The sequence below is a fragment of the Pteropus medius genome, unplaced genomic scaffold (assembly GCF_902729225.1).
Source record: "Pteropus medius unplaced genomic scaffold, Ma_sr-lr_union100, whole genome shotgun sequence".
In the NCBI taxonomy this organism is placed as follows: domain Eukaryota; kingdom Metazoa; phylum Chordata; class Mammalia; order Chiroptera; family Pteropodidae; genus Pteropus; species Pteropus medius.
This window is the reverse complement of record NW_024353908.1, coordinates 4647001-4664932: the sequence shown is the minus strand read 5'-3', so window position 1 is coordinate 4664932 and position 17932 is coordinate 4647001. Positions and strand designations below refer to the sequence as shown.

The following is a 17932-nucleotide window of genomic DNA, read 5'->3' as shown; positions in this document are numbered from 1 at the left end:
CTTGGAAAATTATGTCATTGAAGAAAGAAACTGAAGAAGATACAAATAAATGAAAGCATATACCGTGCTCGTAGGTAGGACAAATTAACATCATTAAAATGTCCATAGTATCCAAAGCAATCTATAGATTCAATGCCACTCCTATCAAAATATCAAGGACATTTTTCAAAGAACTAGAACAAATGATTCTAAAATTTATATGGAGCCATAAAAGACCCCATATAGTCAAAGCAATCTTAATAAAGAAGAAAAAAGTTGAAGGTATCACATTACCAGATATCAAACTATACTACAAGGCTACAGTAATTAAAACAGTATGGTACTGTCATAAAAACAGACACATAGATCAATGGAACAGAGTAGAGAGCCCAGAAATAAATTCATGCTTATATATGCTCATTTACTCTATGACCGAGGGGCAAGAATATACAACGGGGTAAAGAAAGTCTATTCAACAAATAGCATTGGGAAAACTGGACAGACCCATGCAAAAAAATGAAACCGGACCACCTTCTTACATCATATACAAGAATAAACTCAAATGGATTGAAGACTTAAACGTAAGACCCCAAATCATAAAACTCCTAGGAGAAAACATGAGCAGTAAACTCTCTGACGTTGCTCTTAGTAACATTTTTTCTGATATTTTTTTCTTGAGCAAGGAAAACAAAAGAAAAAAATAAACAAAAGGGACTACATCAATCTAAAAAGTTTTAGCACAGCTAAGGAAATCATCAACAAAATGAAAAGATAGCCTACTGAATGGGAGAAGATATTTGCCAATTAACGCCATTTGATAAGGGGTTAATATCCAAAATTTAGAAAGAACTCATACAACTCAACACTAAAAAAAACCCAAAAAACAAAAACCAAAAATCCCAAAAACAAAAACCAAAAAAATAACCAAATGAATCAATTAAAAATTGAAACTGGCAAAGGATCTAAATAGGCGTTTCTTCAAAGATGGCCAATAGACATATGAAAGATGCTCAATGTCACTAATCATCAGAGAAATGCAAATTAAAACCACAATGCGATATCACTTCATATCTGTCAGAATTTTGTTTTATCATCAATAAAACAAAAAACAAGTGTCGGCAAGGATGTGGAGAAAAGGGAACCCTCGCACACTGTTGGTGGGATTGCAAGTTAGTACAGACACTATGGAAAACAGTTTTGAGGCTCCTCAAAAAATTAAAAATAGAACTATCTTATGACCCAGCAATTCCACTTCTGGATATTTATCCAAAAAAAAACCCAAACACAAATTTGAAAAGATATACACACTCCTATGTTCACTGCAGCATTATTTACATTAGCCAAGATATGGAAGCAACTTAAGTGCCCATCAACAGATGACTGGATAAAGAAGAGGTGGTGTATGTACACACACACACACACACACACACTGGAATATTACTCAGCCATTAAAAAAATGAAATCTTGCCATTTGTAATGACATGGGTGGACCTAGAGGATTTTATGGTAACTGAAATAAGCCAGAGAAAGACAAATACCATATGGTTTCACTTATATGTGGAATCTAATGAACAAAATAAACAAACAAACAAAACAGACACAGACTCATGGATATAGAGAATAAACTGGTGATTGCCAGATGGGGGTGGGGAGTGGGCAGGCGGTGGGTAGGAGGCCGAGTGAAAAAGGTGAAGGGATTAATAGGTACAAACTGGCAGTTATGAAACAGTCATGGGGATGTAAAGTATGCATAAGGAACGTAGTCAACAATATTGTAATAACTATGCAGACTGCTAGGTCGGCATTAGACTAATGAGGGGGATCACTTCATGAATTACATAAATGTCTAACCATTATGCTGTACACCTAAAACTAATATAAAATAGTATTGAATGCCAACTTTAATTGAAAAATAAAAATTAAAAAAAAAAAGGTCCCATCCCAACTCTGGGGACCTTTTACTCTTGGTGACCGTTCCTGGGTTGGGTTGAGTCTATGTTTCCTTTACTACAGATGTGACGACCGCCTGGCACTGCATAACTCAGTGCTGTATTTGAGTGCTAGGCTCAGGTTACAGTAAAGACACAGTTCAAAGATGTCATAGAGTGCAGGTGACTGATAAAGCCGGGCACTTAGAGTCCAGTTGCACACATTCCCATTTATTTTCCTTCAATAAGCTAAAATAAATGGCTCTGAGAGCTAACAGAGAAAGAGGTAAAAGGCATACACTGCGCCTCCATCTCTGGATTGGCTAGTCTCCTTCTCTGCCTTGGCTGTCATCTCTGCTTCCAGGTACAAAAATTACACGAAGGGTTGGAGTCACCTTATGGTAAGCACGCCATGGGCAACAGCCAGCTCAGTACTCAGTACTCAGGGAGATTGGTGCTGGGTTGCTAGTTTGGCAGGGCATGCATTTATTCTAACCGGAGACTTGGACATTTCTGACACACCTTCCATTCTATTGGTTCAAGATTACTTTATTCTCATCAGTGCCTTCACATTCCTAGTAAATAAATACCATCTGTTATTTATAAACTATGTTTTACATAAGCATGTTTACAACTTTTGAGCTATTTACATCTCGAGTTCATAGCAGGTGCTTATATTTTAGGGGCTAGGAATCCCTATGTTTAGCATGTTTTTCAAGGTAGCTGATGTTCAAAAACATGTTTACTGTATTTTAAGAAACATCAAGTTTACACAAAATATGGTTTGAGTAAACACGCACACATACACAAAGCAAGCCGGCAGAAGAAGACTTCATACAATTTTTTTAATAATATACTTGGTAAGGAGATCTGAGATAAGCACTGATACATAGAGGTCTTCAAAAAATATGACTAACTGCAATGTTTAGGTGATGGGATGGCAAACTATATAGTCCATGGACCAAATCTAACCCATCACCTGTTTTTGTTCAGCTCATAAGAATGGTTTTTACTTATTGAAACAAAAGGGAAAATAATAACAGGAAGACTATTTTGTGACATGTGAAAATTATATGGAATTCAAATTTCAGTGTCCACACATAAAGTTTTATTTGAACACAGTCATGTTTATTTGCTTCCTTACCATCTATGGCCACAAAGTAGAGTTAAGTATTTGTGACAGATATCGTATGGCCCCCAAAGCTCAAAAAATCAGAGAGCCTATCTGACCCTTTACCGGAAAAGTCTGCCACCTCCTGTCTTAGGTCTCCATCTGTATTCTGAGATTCCCCAAGATGCCGCTGGACACAGTTTTATATAAACAAAGCTTGCAATCAGTTGCCCAAAATAATTTTAGAATTTAGCTAAGATGCAAGGGCATTACGAATTGGCTGTTCTTAAAGATCAAACTCATTTTGATTTTCTGAAAAGGAAGTGGGACATGAAAACAAAATACATCCATGCGTTCTTCTATCTGAAACTATTTAAAACTAGTTGCAAACTTTGAACATGTGTTTCTTCCCACAGATAATTTACAGCAGTTCAGATTGAATCTCTTCAATCGGGTGTGAGGTCCTGAACACCCTCAGAATAAAGACAACATGTGCTATTGGCCAGTTGAGAAGAGCTGGTTATTTCCTGTCTGCCTGAGAAGTTGTCCCACTTCCAGCTTCAAAGGCTGCTATGAGTCAGCCACTCTTCCTCTAATTTCTTTTCCTAGACTCTCCCCACCCCTCAAGATCAAACCTGTTTCTCAGATAATTTCACAGGCTAATCAACGGTCACTGTGCATATGGGGGTGGGAGGAAAAGCTAGCAATAAAAAGCAGCTTGAGAAGCTTAGTAGGAAAGAAATCATGTTCTCTTTCATTTCTCAACCTCTATGTACACCTTGAGTCCCTCCAGAGAGCCTTTTTTTCCCCTGAAATAATTTGCTATCTTGGTGCAATCCCAGCAACTAACAACCATCTTAACACGAGTCCTCATGACTTCACACGATCTGACAATTGCTCTGTAGCAAGACCTGGGACCACGTATGCAGGGAGACTCCATCACACCTCCTTGCTTTATACAAAGTAATCATGCAGTACAGGATGGAAAGAAGGTGTGTGGATCACTTAAAAAAAATCATAGTGGCTGACGGGACTAGATACATTCATATAGAATCAACAACATTCCAAGGCAGTGAGTTTTCCAGCAAGAATGCAAATACATATTTATATAACTATCATATACACGTATGATATTTACAAATGGAGCACTTGATTATGATGGGAAAATGGAAAAGTAAGCTAATTTCATGGAGGGATTCTAGTGATTGTGAAAATATTAGAAGTTCAGGGAAATATCAGGTCACATTACTAGTGTCATAAGTAAAACAATAATTACAAAAGCACTTTCCCTATTAAAATTTTCATATACAGAAGGTAACAATCATCAAAAAATCAGAGAGCCTTTAACAGTGACTGCTTGGTCTACTCTATGATACTGCAAATAAAGGTACAGACTGAGCATTCATTGGTAGTTGGTTCACTTGGCTTGACCCCCAAAAGCAGGGGAGGGCGGGTGGTGGCGACAGCAAAAGCCTTAGATCAACTCGGAAACTGAATCTGAATCAGTGACCTAGAAGGGAAAGGTTCCGTGTATCATCATCCATCCTCAGAGTTCTAACAGCTGGGGAAAGGATCCTATGCTTTGAGAGCATATCATGATAGCTGATATTTAGAGAAGGCATAGATTTCCCAAAACGTTCCACAGTCTTTGCAAACCGTTAACAAGACAACATCTAGACAGCCATGGTGAAAAATCGGAGCAGAGACAACCTCACTGCTATAGCACTCCAACATTATCTATTGGAATTAAAATAAAAAGGAACAGAAAATAGGAAACTCAAAGAGCCCTACTATCATTGTCCTAACTGCAAAAGCAGATATGGCCATGGGCAGTGTTAGCCCAAGGTATTAGGGGTAGGGAAAAACGAGGCCATGACACAACATCTTTCCACCACCTGGACCACTACAAATTCTTTATCAATCCATACCAGCTTGAACCTCCACTTTCTAGATCTAGTTCCATTGTCAGGTTACCCAAATCCTTATTGACATGATTTTATGTTCTTCAAGCTATGCATGTAGTGGTTATCACTGCTACAACACTTAGTTACATTTCTCATTTTTGTTTTAATTAAACAAATAATGCAAAGACATGAGGGCAGGGAAGTTATGTGTGTATGCTTTTATTTTAATGTCGGCAATTCATTAGCGTATACTTTATTGGGAGAAAAGATAACAAATAGTGTTTTTTTTTTTTGCTTTTTGTTTTTTTTTTTGGGAAAAGCTGGGATGGAGGAGAACCGAAGTGTGTAACTTCGTGCTCGTGCCCTTCGTGTAACCAGTGCCCTTGTGTCATGCCATGACTTGTCAGCATTACTGCTTTGGGGTTAACATGCCACCCCACACACCGACTGCAGGAGACATGGACACAGGAATATCACATGGCTCTAGAAAGGAGGAGGTATTCTGCTACAAATCCCACCCCTAAAGCAAACCTAGGAAGTAGAAAGGGGTGAGCAAACCCTATATTCATTAGCAATTATTAATAACCTTTTTTATTAAAGTATCCAATTAGAGAATACTTCTTGCCAAAAAAAGTAAAGGTTAAAAACTTTCATGAGACAAAAAGAAAAAGGATATCTATGACTGTCTTGCAAAATCAGCTGAAATAAGTTTAATGGCTACAGTCAGGAAGTCTGTTTGAAGTCTCTTATAAGAGGTGAAACAACCCGCCATCATACTCCTACTCCACACACCTATTAACATAAGGTCCTACAAGCACCTTGCTGAGGCACTGGTTGGCTGCTCCATGCTGGAGCCGCTGCCAGATGCTGAATCACCACCACCAAATCTCCGGCACCCGAGTTGTCTTTAGAGGGATTCCATTCCAGCATGGCCCAAGCCTGAGCCTGTCTAGCTCATGAGAGTTGACAGTGCCACAGCCTGGGGTGCTATGGCTGTAGGCGATATGAATATTGCAGTGAAGTAAAAACAGAAGTCAAGTTTATTAGAAAATATCTAAAATGTTAAGTCGGATGCTGCATTAAACCCATTTCCCTCCATTAAAGGAAGGACTAGATTATGTCCAAAAATAAATAAATTGGTCCATCTAGTCCTTCTCCAAGTTCTCAAAGTAGAAAACATGGGGGTCAAATGCAAGGAAAAATAAATCAAAGGGATCTATTAACTCACCGGAGTAACCCACTGTTTACTGCAATTGCCTTTTATGAGGCTGCAGCCCAGCAACTCTCATTATGAAGAATCCAGATTCATATCTTTTCATACCTTGGAATGAGACTTGCTATTTTTGAAGCCGGAGAAGAATCTGGCTATAGTCATGCTCAAAATTTTCTATGATTTTACTAGTAACACTGAACCTAGTTTCTGAGCAAACAAATATGATGCTGTATCCTTTTTTCCCTCTGAGTCACACACTCTTGGGGTGCCTTAAGAGGTGATGAACACCTGTGAATGCTTTGCTTCATGAAAAACCTTCCTTCCCTAACCTGAATTTTGGGCAAAGAAGCAAGAGTGAAAACCAGTTAAGAGACAACATTCCAGTAGAGATAAAGAGAGAGAGAGAGAGAGAGAGACAGAGAGAGAGAGAGAGAGATAGAGAGACAGAGAGAGAGACAGAGAGAGAGAGAGAAATGGGAAGAGGGGAAAGACCCAAAATAAGACTAATAATCTAAAAGGTAGACCTAGTCACTCTTGGCCAAAGTTAGCCAACACAGAAAAAAAAAAAAAGCCTATTGGCCTCCAATAACTTATACTTCTCGAAGCAGTTATTGCAAATAGCAAAAATTACATCTGTTTAACAATTTGAGAAATGAGGACATCTGGAAACATAGAGACAAGTAAGGGTAATAACTCCTTCTATTGAGGATACTAAAATAAAAACAATGTATTGAATTGTTTACTATGTGCCAGGCATTATGTCAGTTAGTTGTTTTCAACTTATTTTATTTCTTATTCCCAACATTTCTAAGGGAAGCAGAGAAAGGGTTTACGATACTGACTTAAAGTGGAAAAACTAAAAGACTGTGAGGTTCTGTGACTTGCCCAAGGTCACAAGTCTAGCAGTGGTTAACATGGAAAAGCAAAAAATCAAAAACATTGTCTCTTGAGAACTTGACACTCACATTCTACCAAGGTCATTGATTAAACCAAATAACAGCCATGGTCCTGGCAAATGGATATGCGATCCCAGCGAGCCAAAAATGCATGAACGAATGTGGGTCCCTTTGCCTTCAGGATGAAGGGAAAGGCCCTTTCAGGGTTTCACACCTAACTTTATCTGCCTCTTCCCCCCACACAAAGACTTGTTTTTTTCAACCAGATCTTCCCAGTCCCAGGACTCTTGGAGCCATGGCCACATTTGTATTTCTGATCTTCATGTTCTCTGCCCACATTTATAAGGCAATCTTCTCCATTTAAATTCTGCCTTTCCTAGACAAATACTGCATGACCTCATATACATGGAATCTTTTTTAAAAAGCTGAACTCTTAGGAGCAGAGAGTAGCCTGATTGTTGCCAAGGGCTGGGGAGAAGGGAAACGGGGAGATGGGTAAAAGGCAGAGCTTCAGTCCTGTCAAATGAGTAAGTTTTGGAGATCTGATCTACAGCTGGTAACTCTACTTAGTAATACTGTATTATATGCTTGAAATTTTCCAAGAGGATACATCTTAAATCTTCTCACGACATACAAAAGGATAACTATGTAGTGGTGATGGATAAGTTATTTAGCTTGATTGTGGTGATCTTTTCACAATGCATACATATATAAAAACATCAAGTTGTATACCTTAAACATATACGATTTCTATATGTCAAAGAGATTGCAATAAAGTTGTTAAAAATTAAAAAGAAATTTTTCAATTAAAAAAATAAATTCTACCTTTCCCTAAAAATTCTGTTCACAATCCAATTCCTTTAAGTAGCAATGTTCTTAATGTCCCCCAACCCAAGGGACCAGTGCTGCTTCTGAATTACTGTAGCATCCTGGGTTCCTATGAGTTTGATGGCAAATCCCAAGCAGACACACAGGAAGGAGTTCATCCATCTTCTCTTGGGATACTGATGGTGTCATCAGCATGCTTCTCATCTGTTCTTCAAGCCTGAACGGGGACAAATCCCCTGTTCTTTGGTTCACCTGAGCCAAGGTTAAGATTTTTCAAAAAGAGTTTTTCATAAATCAAACAATGGAGAGGCTGAGCTAAGAGAACATAGGTTTCTTACAATTTAACTGAAGTACAGCTATAGTTCATGCACCTAAACACCCATGCCTATGCTATGCTTTCATTTAAGGTAGACCTATTCCTCTCTGTCCACTTGGCATGGCTTTCAGGTCCAGTAGGATGCCTGGCCCCTATTTTTAAACACCTATTGTAGATTCTCACACTCAGCTATAATTGTAAGCTTTTTGTTGGGGCTGGAGGGTGTTAAATAACTGTATTCGTTTAAAAAAAGTACTTTCTCTGAAAGCCCCTCCCCTTTACTGAGATATACTTAACATATAACAGTGTAACAGTTTTAGGTGTACAGCATGATGATTACATACATACATACATACATACATACCTACATACATACATACATACAATTACCACAATAATTTTAGTTAAAACCCATCACCTCACATAGCTACATTTTTTTCTTCAGGACGAGAAAGAACTTTTAGGATCTATTCTCTTACTGATTTTCAAATATAAGATACAGTATTATTAATTTTAGTCACCATGTTATATATTACATCTCTAGAACTTAATTAATCTTACAACTGGCAGTTTGTAGCTTTTGACCACCTTCACCCATTTCCCCATCCCCTGCCTCTGGCGATGACCAGTCTGTTTCTGAGTTTGAGCATTTTAGATCCCACATATAAGTGAGCTCATACAGTATCTGTCTTTCTCTGTATGACTTATTTCACTTAGCATAATGCCCTCAAGGTCGATCCATGTTGTCGCAAATGGCGGGATTTCATTTTTGTGTGTGAGTGGCTGAATAATATTCCATTATTTATATGGACCACCTCTTCTTTATTCAATTGTCTATCGATGAACACTTAGGTGGTTTCCACGTCTTGGCTATTGTAAATAACACTACAACGAACATGGGGGTGCAGATATCTTTTGGGGATAGTGATTCAATTTCCTTTGGCTAAACTCTCAGCAGTGACATTGCTGGATCATATAATAGTTCTATTTTTTTATTTTTTGAGGAACCTTCATACTGTTGTCCATCGTAGCTGCTCCAATTTACATTCTCACCAACAGTGCACGAGGGTTCCCTTTTCTCTACATCTTTGCCAACACTTGTTTTTTCTTGCTTTTTGATAACAGCTGTGCTAACAGGTGTGAGGTGATAGCTCATAGTGGTTTTGATTTGCATTTCCAAACAACAGTATTCTAAAACTGTTCTGGTCCCTGGTCATTGGGGATGAGAAAGATACCAATAAAAGTTGAAAAATTTTGAGAATTTATTGTCAGACAACTACTAAATAGTATATACACATTATATTAACTAATTTTCACATTTCACATTTCTTTGAGGTATTAATATACTCAGTCAATACATATGGAAAATAGGAGCGGAGAAGTTAAAAAATAAGGATTCTGTGAGATGTGCAAGGAAAATCCTTAGCATAGCACCTGGTCATGATAATTACTTACTAAATGAAACAATTACTATAGTACATTGCCCCATACATAAGAAAATACATTTTGTGGAAAGCAAAGATTCCTGTTTGCCAGTGATCTCAAACTATTAGTGTGGTCTAAACAGGGACACTGAGAGAATCATCGCAGCCTCTGTCAAACCCAAAGGAATCTTTGTTCAATGTACAAAAAGCAAACAGGAATGGAGGGGTTATTTTACTTACCTGTGTTCACATGGATGACTTGCAACTGTGAGTCCTGGCTTCTTCCCCTGGCAAAGGCACTTTCTGACCCTCACCAAACCCAAACCGACACCTTTCTTTGACTCAGAACAATACAGCAGAAACAGCTGCCTACAGGCCAAATAGTTAGCTAGGGGGAGATGATGATACTGATGATGACACCGCTGATGAAAAAGACCAAGACAGCTAACATTTACTGAATGCCAACCGCATACCTGCCTTGGTTCTAAATTATTTTATGTAAACAAAGTTTACATAATATGCCAAAGGTCACACAGTCTGGATTAGAAATCTCTTCACTTGTACTTCAGGACTGACTCAACCAAAAATGGCCACCAATCTGCAAATCCATGGATTTTCTAATTTTTCCATTCACATGAAATCAGAACTACTTGCTTAACATGACAGACCTTAAAAGAAAAATTTAGAAACCTTTAGAAGAATATATTTAATTTAATCCATGTCACAATCAAAGGTAACTTTATAGTGAACTTTTTGAAGATTTTATCCTTTATATAACTATAAATGCATATATATGTGTGTGTATACACACACACACACACACACATACACACATACATATATACACATACATATATACACATACACACACACATACACACACATACATATATACATATACATACACAGATACAGACTACCATAAAAGAGAAACAGATTTAATTGCTCTGGCCAAGGAATTAGAAATATTTTCTTTAAAAGGATATTAAAAACAAAACTGTGTTCATCAGACAGTTGTGTTCACAGAGTGACAATGATCTTTGGAACTTCCAGTAACCACAGTTTAGCATAAGGTAGAACTTGAGTCTCCAGGCATGAAGAAATAAGATTCTTTGGGAATTTGGGGGAATTACTGACCTTGCGAGAATCACAGCAATTTTAAAGAAACAGAAGTTTGCTCTAAAAAATATTAACATATTTCTACAGAAGTTTAGCACCCACCAGTCATTCTGTATGGATTTGAACCCCAGCTCTAACACTTGCTAGCTGTGCGACCTTGGACAACTTACTTAACCACTCAGTGCTTCAGTTTCTTCATCTGTAAGAATGGGAGGAAATAAAAGTTCCTATATCATAATTAATTCTTGTAAAGTACATACACTAGGGTCTGACATCCATTAAGGGCTTCCGTAGTGATTTTAGAAAGTGCTTTATAAATAATTACTGACTATGAAAGTAATAAGCTCATAGTAGAAGAAAAATGCATAAATGAACTAGAAAAATAAAAAAATGAAGTATATAATATTATCAGCTACATATGAGACATTGCCAATATTTGGGAGCATGCTTAAGTAATTTTCTTAAGCAAAACTTGAATATTATTTATCGTTTTCTGAAAATTACTTTTAAAAATTAAAACATGTCGAATAGAGATTTTTCTAATCTAATTTCTACATTCAGGTTCCAATAAACAAACAGTATTGGGAGCCGAACACCCTAAACACTACCACCCTCCCTTAGAGAGTTCTGGAAAAGCTTTCGAAGAGACTTAAAACTGCTCATGGCACATGACTAATTTTTACACTGTGCTTTGTAACCATTGGAAGGAGGCCCAAGACACATCGAACTGAAGAATCACATAGTAACATCTAGGGTTAACAGAATGTTTCAATTCTTTTTATTCCAAAGCATGCAACTACAGAGCAACTTCTGACTTACTTTGCACAGCCAATACCCAGCATGTTTCTTTGCAAAGAACTTGATTCTTGTGGAAGTTAAATTGTCAACATCATAGAGTTAAAATGAAACAAAACAAAAATCAAAATTTACAGCCTGTGCTCTATCTTAAAAAAATAAAACTGACTCCGAAGAGATTAAAATGAAGCATGGTTACTCTTCACTGGCTCCTCCCTCCCACCGCCATCAATACCACGCACTAGCTATATTTTCCAGTCCAGTTTCTTCATGGTAAAACACTTTCTCATGAGACTGTCTGTGGTTGGGGCTGAATATGTCACAGGAAAAACACTTCTCATGGCATCCAGATAAAACCCCTTCCAGGTCTAGCCTGACCATTAAGTACAGACACACCCGGAAATTGTAAATTATTTTAACAGCAGGACATTTTCCCACCTCAAAAATGGGATAAGCTTTGCAGCCTACCTATATCCCAAGGGTGTTCTGAGTATTAACAAGTTAGCATTAGTCAGGCACTTTGATTTCCACAGACAAAGGGCTCTGTGTAAGTACCAAGTATGATGATCCAACCTAACTGCCTTGTGGACAGTCACCTGAGATGACAACAGAAGAGACAGAAAGGCTATGCTTCCATTTTCCTCTCCAGAGCAAAGCCACATCCCAGTTACATATGTGCCAGGAGATACTGGTGGAGGCTGAGCTTTGAGCGTCTGCTGCATTGTTCCCTTATATAGTCAATGAGGAAGGGATCCCTCTGTGTGCATATTTCCAATTCACATTCCAAAACAGTATAGGCAACAAAACAGATTTTTAGCTGGGATTTGTAGAGCTTGATATGACTCGGCCAGGCACTGTGCTAGGATCATACCTATCATTTTTTTCTGGATGTATATAAATCAGGATGTGTAGAAAATCATGCTCTAGTTATTAAAAAATGTGGCCATCTGTGCACATATGTCAGTGCATGCCTATGTGTAAAGAATATACAGTCATGCAACTCTCATCTAAGAATTAAAAAAATAATAAAAATTTCACTTGCTTTTTTAAAAAATTCTACTTTTAATGTAGATTTGAGCCTTTTTCCTAGATCTCTAGAGGACTTAATTGAGAAAATAAACATCCTGAAGATCATTATATACACTACATAATATTAAAGACAGGAAGGTTTTCTTGAGGAATAAAGAAATTCACGTTGACTGCATTACAGCACCTGCTTGACACCTTTAAAAGAGAGGACCAAAAGTTGACGCTAATAATATTATGCTGTGTACATACAGGAAAAATTCTGGTATATTTTCCTTTAATGAAGCTGATTATATATAGATCTAAAGTCAGAATATAGCCTTCAAGAAAATGGTAAGAGTTACTACTGATTTGTTCAATGATGTCACTGTAACACACACACACACACACACACACACACACACGCTACACACGCCACGCATACACACACACCATAAAAGAGCTACTGAAGCAGGCATAACTAAGCAAAGCATCTAGAGAAGTCAAACTACTGAACAGCTGAAGCTAATCCTGGGAAATCCTGTATCATAAAAACCATACAACACAACAGACCAATTCTCAGTTAAAAAAAAAGCCTGGAAATTTGAAAAAGGCAAAAGGGCTTCTGAGTCTTAAGGGTTAACTCACTTGCCTTTTAAAAAGTGGCACATATAGTTTCCTTTTATCATAAAACAATACATTTATTATTTTCAGTATATTTATTAAAGGACATGGCTTTCTGGGTGGAAAACAAAACAGAACTTGGTCACATGTTTATTTGCTTCGGCTACTCCCTTCCCCTTCTGATAAATAATCAAACATGTCATCCAGAAAAAACAAAACCAGTGAGCTGGGAAATTTGATGGTCATCAAATAGACTGAGATACCAAGAAAAGCGGCCCACTGTTCCCACACTGAATTTGCGGCCCCCACACCTACACTAACATCTGAGTAAATACCTTCAGTCACTCTTTCCATTTTCCCTGCAATTACTCCTACTGTTACACAAATTGTCCTGAAGGCAGTTATAAACACAATTTTTTTCTTACAAAGTAGAACAACTTCTGAACATTAAAAAAGCCAGCAGAGGAATACGTACACACATCTATTTAATTTATTTATTTAAATGTTTCTTCCATCAGAGGTTTGGACAACTACAGAGCACATTTCTTTCTCTATACTAATAGATGCTGTTTTAGACACTGAAATTTAAGGATATTTAGTCTGAGGACTCACGACCAAGGCTCACTGTAATAACAAATCCCTTAAGATCAAAAGAGCTAATTTTCCATTTCCGGTCTATTCCCTGGCCGGTATACAGTTTTTAAAAAATTAGCACCTGGCTTACCAATTATACTGAAGTTGGGGGTCAGGGCTGGGGGAATGGGTGTGGAGGGACGGGAGGGAGGCAAGAAGGACAACAACATCAGACAGGAAAAGGTAGAACTCTTTTAAAAAAATGTCAAACCACATGTTAAAAAACTCATTTTAACAGAAACGACGAAGAGAACAATCACATCACTCTTCGCCACAGAGCGAAGCAGCAGCCCAGGTCCGAGGGCTTTCCCTGCCATCCTAATTATCCACAATGAGAATTCTGAAAAGAGCCTTCCAACATCAAAGTTAACAACCATCGCAGAAAGTGAGGCGGGCTTTCTCTTTCCTTTTGCAGCCCACCCTGTTTAAACAATAGTAATATGAATGAGATAATGACCGTGCTTGTTTCAGCAGTCTGACTTTTATTGGCATGAAATTGGTACAAATATTATCAAGACCGATTCATAAATGATGACGGTGTCATGATGCAAACATCAGGGGACAATTCTGCAGAGGCAGAATTACAAAGGCACCGTCCCTGCACTCTTAACACTACTTATAACAGGAAGAAAAAGAAGGCAGCACAAAACAGTGTCACAAATAAGCAGAAAGAGGTTTCAATCTACAGGCGAGCCTATAAAACTACTGACGACACACAAGGCTGCTTACTTAGCCGATAATATCGGAAGACACATTTGACAGCAAGAGTGAATTAACAAGGAGTCAGAAGAAACCGGCCCTCCCAAATCTCTAAAGAGAAAACCGCCTTTGATGGAGAGAGGAGGGAGGGGAGAAAACAGCAGTAAACAAGTTGGATCATTTTATTCTGCCCCTCAGAGAATGTCTGCGCAGGAGCAGAGCCCTAGTTTAAAAGTTGAACGCAGCGAAAACGGTCCTTTTTTTCTCTGGACACTTACAGAGAAAATGAAGAGTTTGACGGAGTGAGCGCGCACCTCCTGCCTTTGGATTTCCGTCTTCTTGCTGTAGAAGGGTTCTGGCTGTTTCTGTGAAGCGGGGGTTGCCGAGTGGTAAAAAAGATGTTTGAATAAACAGGAAGTGCTGTGCGCAGGCAGCACACTCGAGGAGAAAACACTCTGGAACAGTGCCCTTTGTAGGCAACCTCAGGGACGCTTGCCTCCACAGTAGCTGGCTGGGCTCTCGCTAAACGACAAAGAAACCACAAGAATTCCTCAAGTAATTCTTCACTTTCAAAGTTGAAAGATCAGTTGGAGCTTGCAGGTAATTTTCAAAGTTGCAACCAGCACTTAAAGAAATCTACTAACGCTATACGTATCTAAATCACTCCAGGTTTGCAAGAAGCAACACAGCATCACAAGTGTGCCCTGGCTAGACCAAGCCCTAGCCAAAACAGCTCATTCACATAGACGAATAGACACTGACAGGGTTTTGGGAAACCTGCTCTTGAGATATTTTTGTGGTAACATTTACATAGGCAGGATGCTTGGGGGAAAAAAAAAAAGGAAAAAAATAAAATTCACATTCTGCAGACTTTAGAGGATTTTGTCACATATATTTGTAAAGAACACATTCCAGGGATATGTCCTTGATCTTGCGTCTGCTGCTTTTCCTTTACATTTTCCTTCTCTGCAATCAACCAAACTAACTACCTGTTTATCTGGATGCCTTGCTTGCCTACTCAAACACTCCTTAACCCGCCCCAAACTAATTATCAAAGTCCTGTCTTCCGTCACCTGAGTAACTTGACAGATACTGTAAAGAAAAGTAAACTGCTGACGGCAGAGCAAGTCAGCTTGAAAAATAGGATGAAGAATTGAACAGCCATATTCAATAAAAAAGGAAAGACGGGAGGGGTGGAGGGAGAAAAAAATTCCTTCTGAAAATGTACTGCCGTTGTGGCAGTACTCCTCTGCCACGGAGGCAACTGATTTGTTATTTAACATGCAGTGCTGGACTGTCTGTCATCCAGGTGCTAATACTTGGCTAAAATAACTCATTGGGAACTGTCAGTGGGATGTTTACATGGGCCCCAATCTTTTCTTCATAGAAGGAAATTTTTTTACTGGAATTCATCTTCTTTTGATCTCACATTCAAAGCAACGGCAGCTTGATAGACATTCAAGTCTGAAAGCAAATCCAGACGCTGCAGATAAACCGCCAGAATATGACAGGCAGAAGCATCTAAAGCTTATAAAAATGAAGAGAACAGCATGTCGCCTGAGTATTACAATAGCAGAAATCAAGAGACATATTAGGTGGAACTGATCAGCCACAAAAACAGTTCAAAAGGCAGATCACAGAAACAGAGGACTGGGCTAGGAGGAAAAAAATGGAAAAGATCTGGTTTACTGCCTCACCTCCCTTCTGAGCCCCACAGCGCTTCCATGCCTGCTGCCTCTTCACTTGCACGAGGGGTGGAGTACCCAATTCAAATGTTCCTGTCTAACTCAGCTGGTCCACTTATAAATGCTGCACATGATTTCTTAGCAATCCATTTCCACGGGGCAGGGGGAGACAGGCAGACCCTTACCTTGTTCAGTGTCCAGCATGCTACATTTTATCAGCATTCCCTGCATCTGTCATATAGTTTCAACAGGCACAGAGCCTGGGCGCCATGCGAGTGGGCGGTCGGAAAAACCATCTCTCAACAGAAGAGCTCTAAGTAGTTCGAGATGGGGCTAGACTAGAGCTCAAAGCAGCCCAGTTCCCTAAAATGGCTAGCTACCGAATGAATATAAATGCTCCAGCATCAGTCACACATAGATGTGTGCAGTCCTACAGATATAGAAATGATCAACACCTAGTAGCTCTGAAGCCGACTAGGGCAAGAACTTTCTTAGAGGCCCAACAGCTATTTCTTTGAAAAATAAGCCTCTTATTTTAATTAAAGTCAGTACATATAATGAAAAGGTAATTCTCCCAACATTTTTATTTTATTTTTTTTACTTAAGAGTCATTTGTTAACAAACCCTGAATGTGAACAGGCAGCATCAGGTTAAAGGGCAACAGAATTCCACATTAGAATTTAGCCTGCGGTTACTGCTGATTGTGAAAGCCCTCTGGGACTACACAGCCAGATCTTCTTTTGTAGCACCTTTGATTTTAAAAATTAAACTCCTTTTTTTTTTTTTTAAGAAGCCAAGAGTAAAATGTGGATTTAAAAATGTATCCAATTTAAAAAGCTGTAATCAGTTTAGGGTTTTTGCTTCATGCAAACAAGATCCCTGGGTAACTTAGTTACAAATGTAAAAAACAAACAAAACAAAAACCCTATTCGATTCTAAGACTTTAAAAAAAGTTACCGTCTATCATGATCGTACAGATATCTGATGTGCTAAAGCTGATTATTTATCTTCGAACTGTAATTAGTAATTCTGTGTGTTAAAGTGGCTACTATACTCCAACCTTAAAAAAAATTGATTTTAATACACCAAAAATCTTCCAACTAAATATTCCATGATGCTATATTTGTTACATTTGCCCCAAAACAGGGGGGTTTACCATGTAAAAGCGAAATGCAAATTCCCTTATACGTTATAAAATATATTCTTCTTCCACAAGGAATGCTGTTACTACCAGTTATGCAAGAGGCAGCAACACCTCCCTTCTTCATGGCCATTACAGATCTTTTTTAAAAAATTGTGCCATGTATAAAGATTTTTATTAGTATAATTAAATGACTGTTGGGTTTTGATATAAACAACTTCTGATATGTCATTTAAAAACCTCATAATAATATCTTTAAAGAGCTACCATTTTTAAAAGAGAAATTGTCTGCTCAGGGCCATGGAATAATAGCCACGCTCTAGGCCGTTTCCTCTCTCTCCCTTTCAGACTTCTCCTGGACTTGAATGTCACCATAGACCTTGAATCCTTGAATGTGAAATGGCTTCACGCTAATTGCTCTAATTGCTTGAAGATGTGCAGGCAGGTGAAACCTGATCCCCGTGGCCATTGTAGACCAAGAACAACACTGGAATGTTTACACAGTAGTTTGATTTTAATAGACAGAAGGGCTGAGTTTAAGACAGCAAAAACACAGCTAATAGGTGACCCCTTAATGTAGTCCTCTTAAAAAAAAAAAAAAAAGACACAACAAATACAATTTCATGTTCTAA

At 38.3% G+C, this 17932-nt stretch overlaps 1 protein-coding gene across 7 annotated transcripts in view; it reads right to left on the bottom strand.

The window, feature by feature from the left end:
• The window catches only part of FOXP1 (forkhead box P1), a 361699-nt gene that overhangs the window by 141339 nt on the left and 202428 nt on the right, over positions 1-17932 (bottom strand). The window contains exon 1 of one of the 7 annotated variants that reach the window (XM_039851685.1): positions 14753-14896. The exons of the other annotated variants lie outside the window; for them this stretch is intronic. The gene's annotated coding sequence lies outside the window, so the exon portion shown is untranslated. Of the gene's footprint in view, positions 1-14752; positions 14897-17932 lie in introns of those variants that run through there. 7 annotated transcript variants of the gene reach the window in all.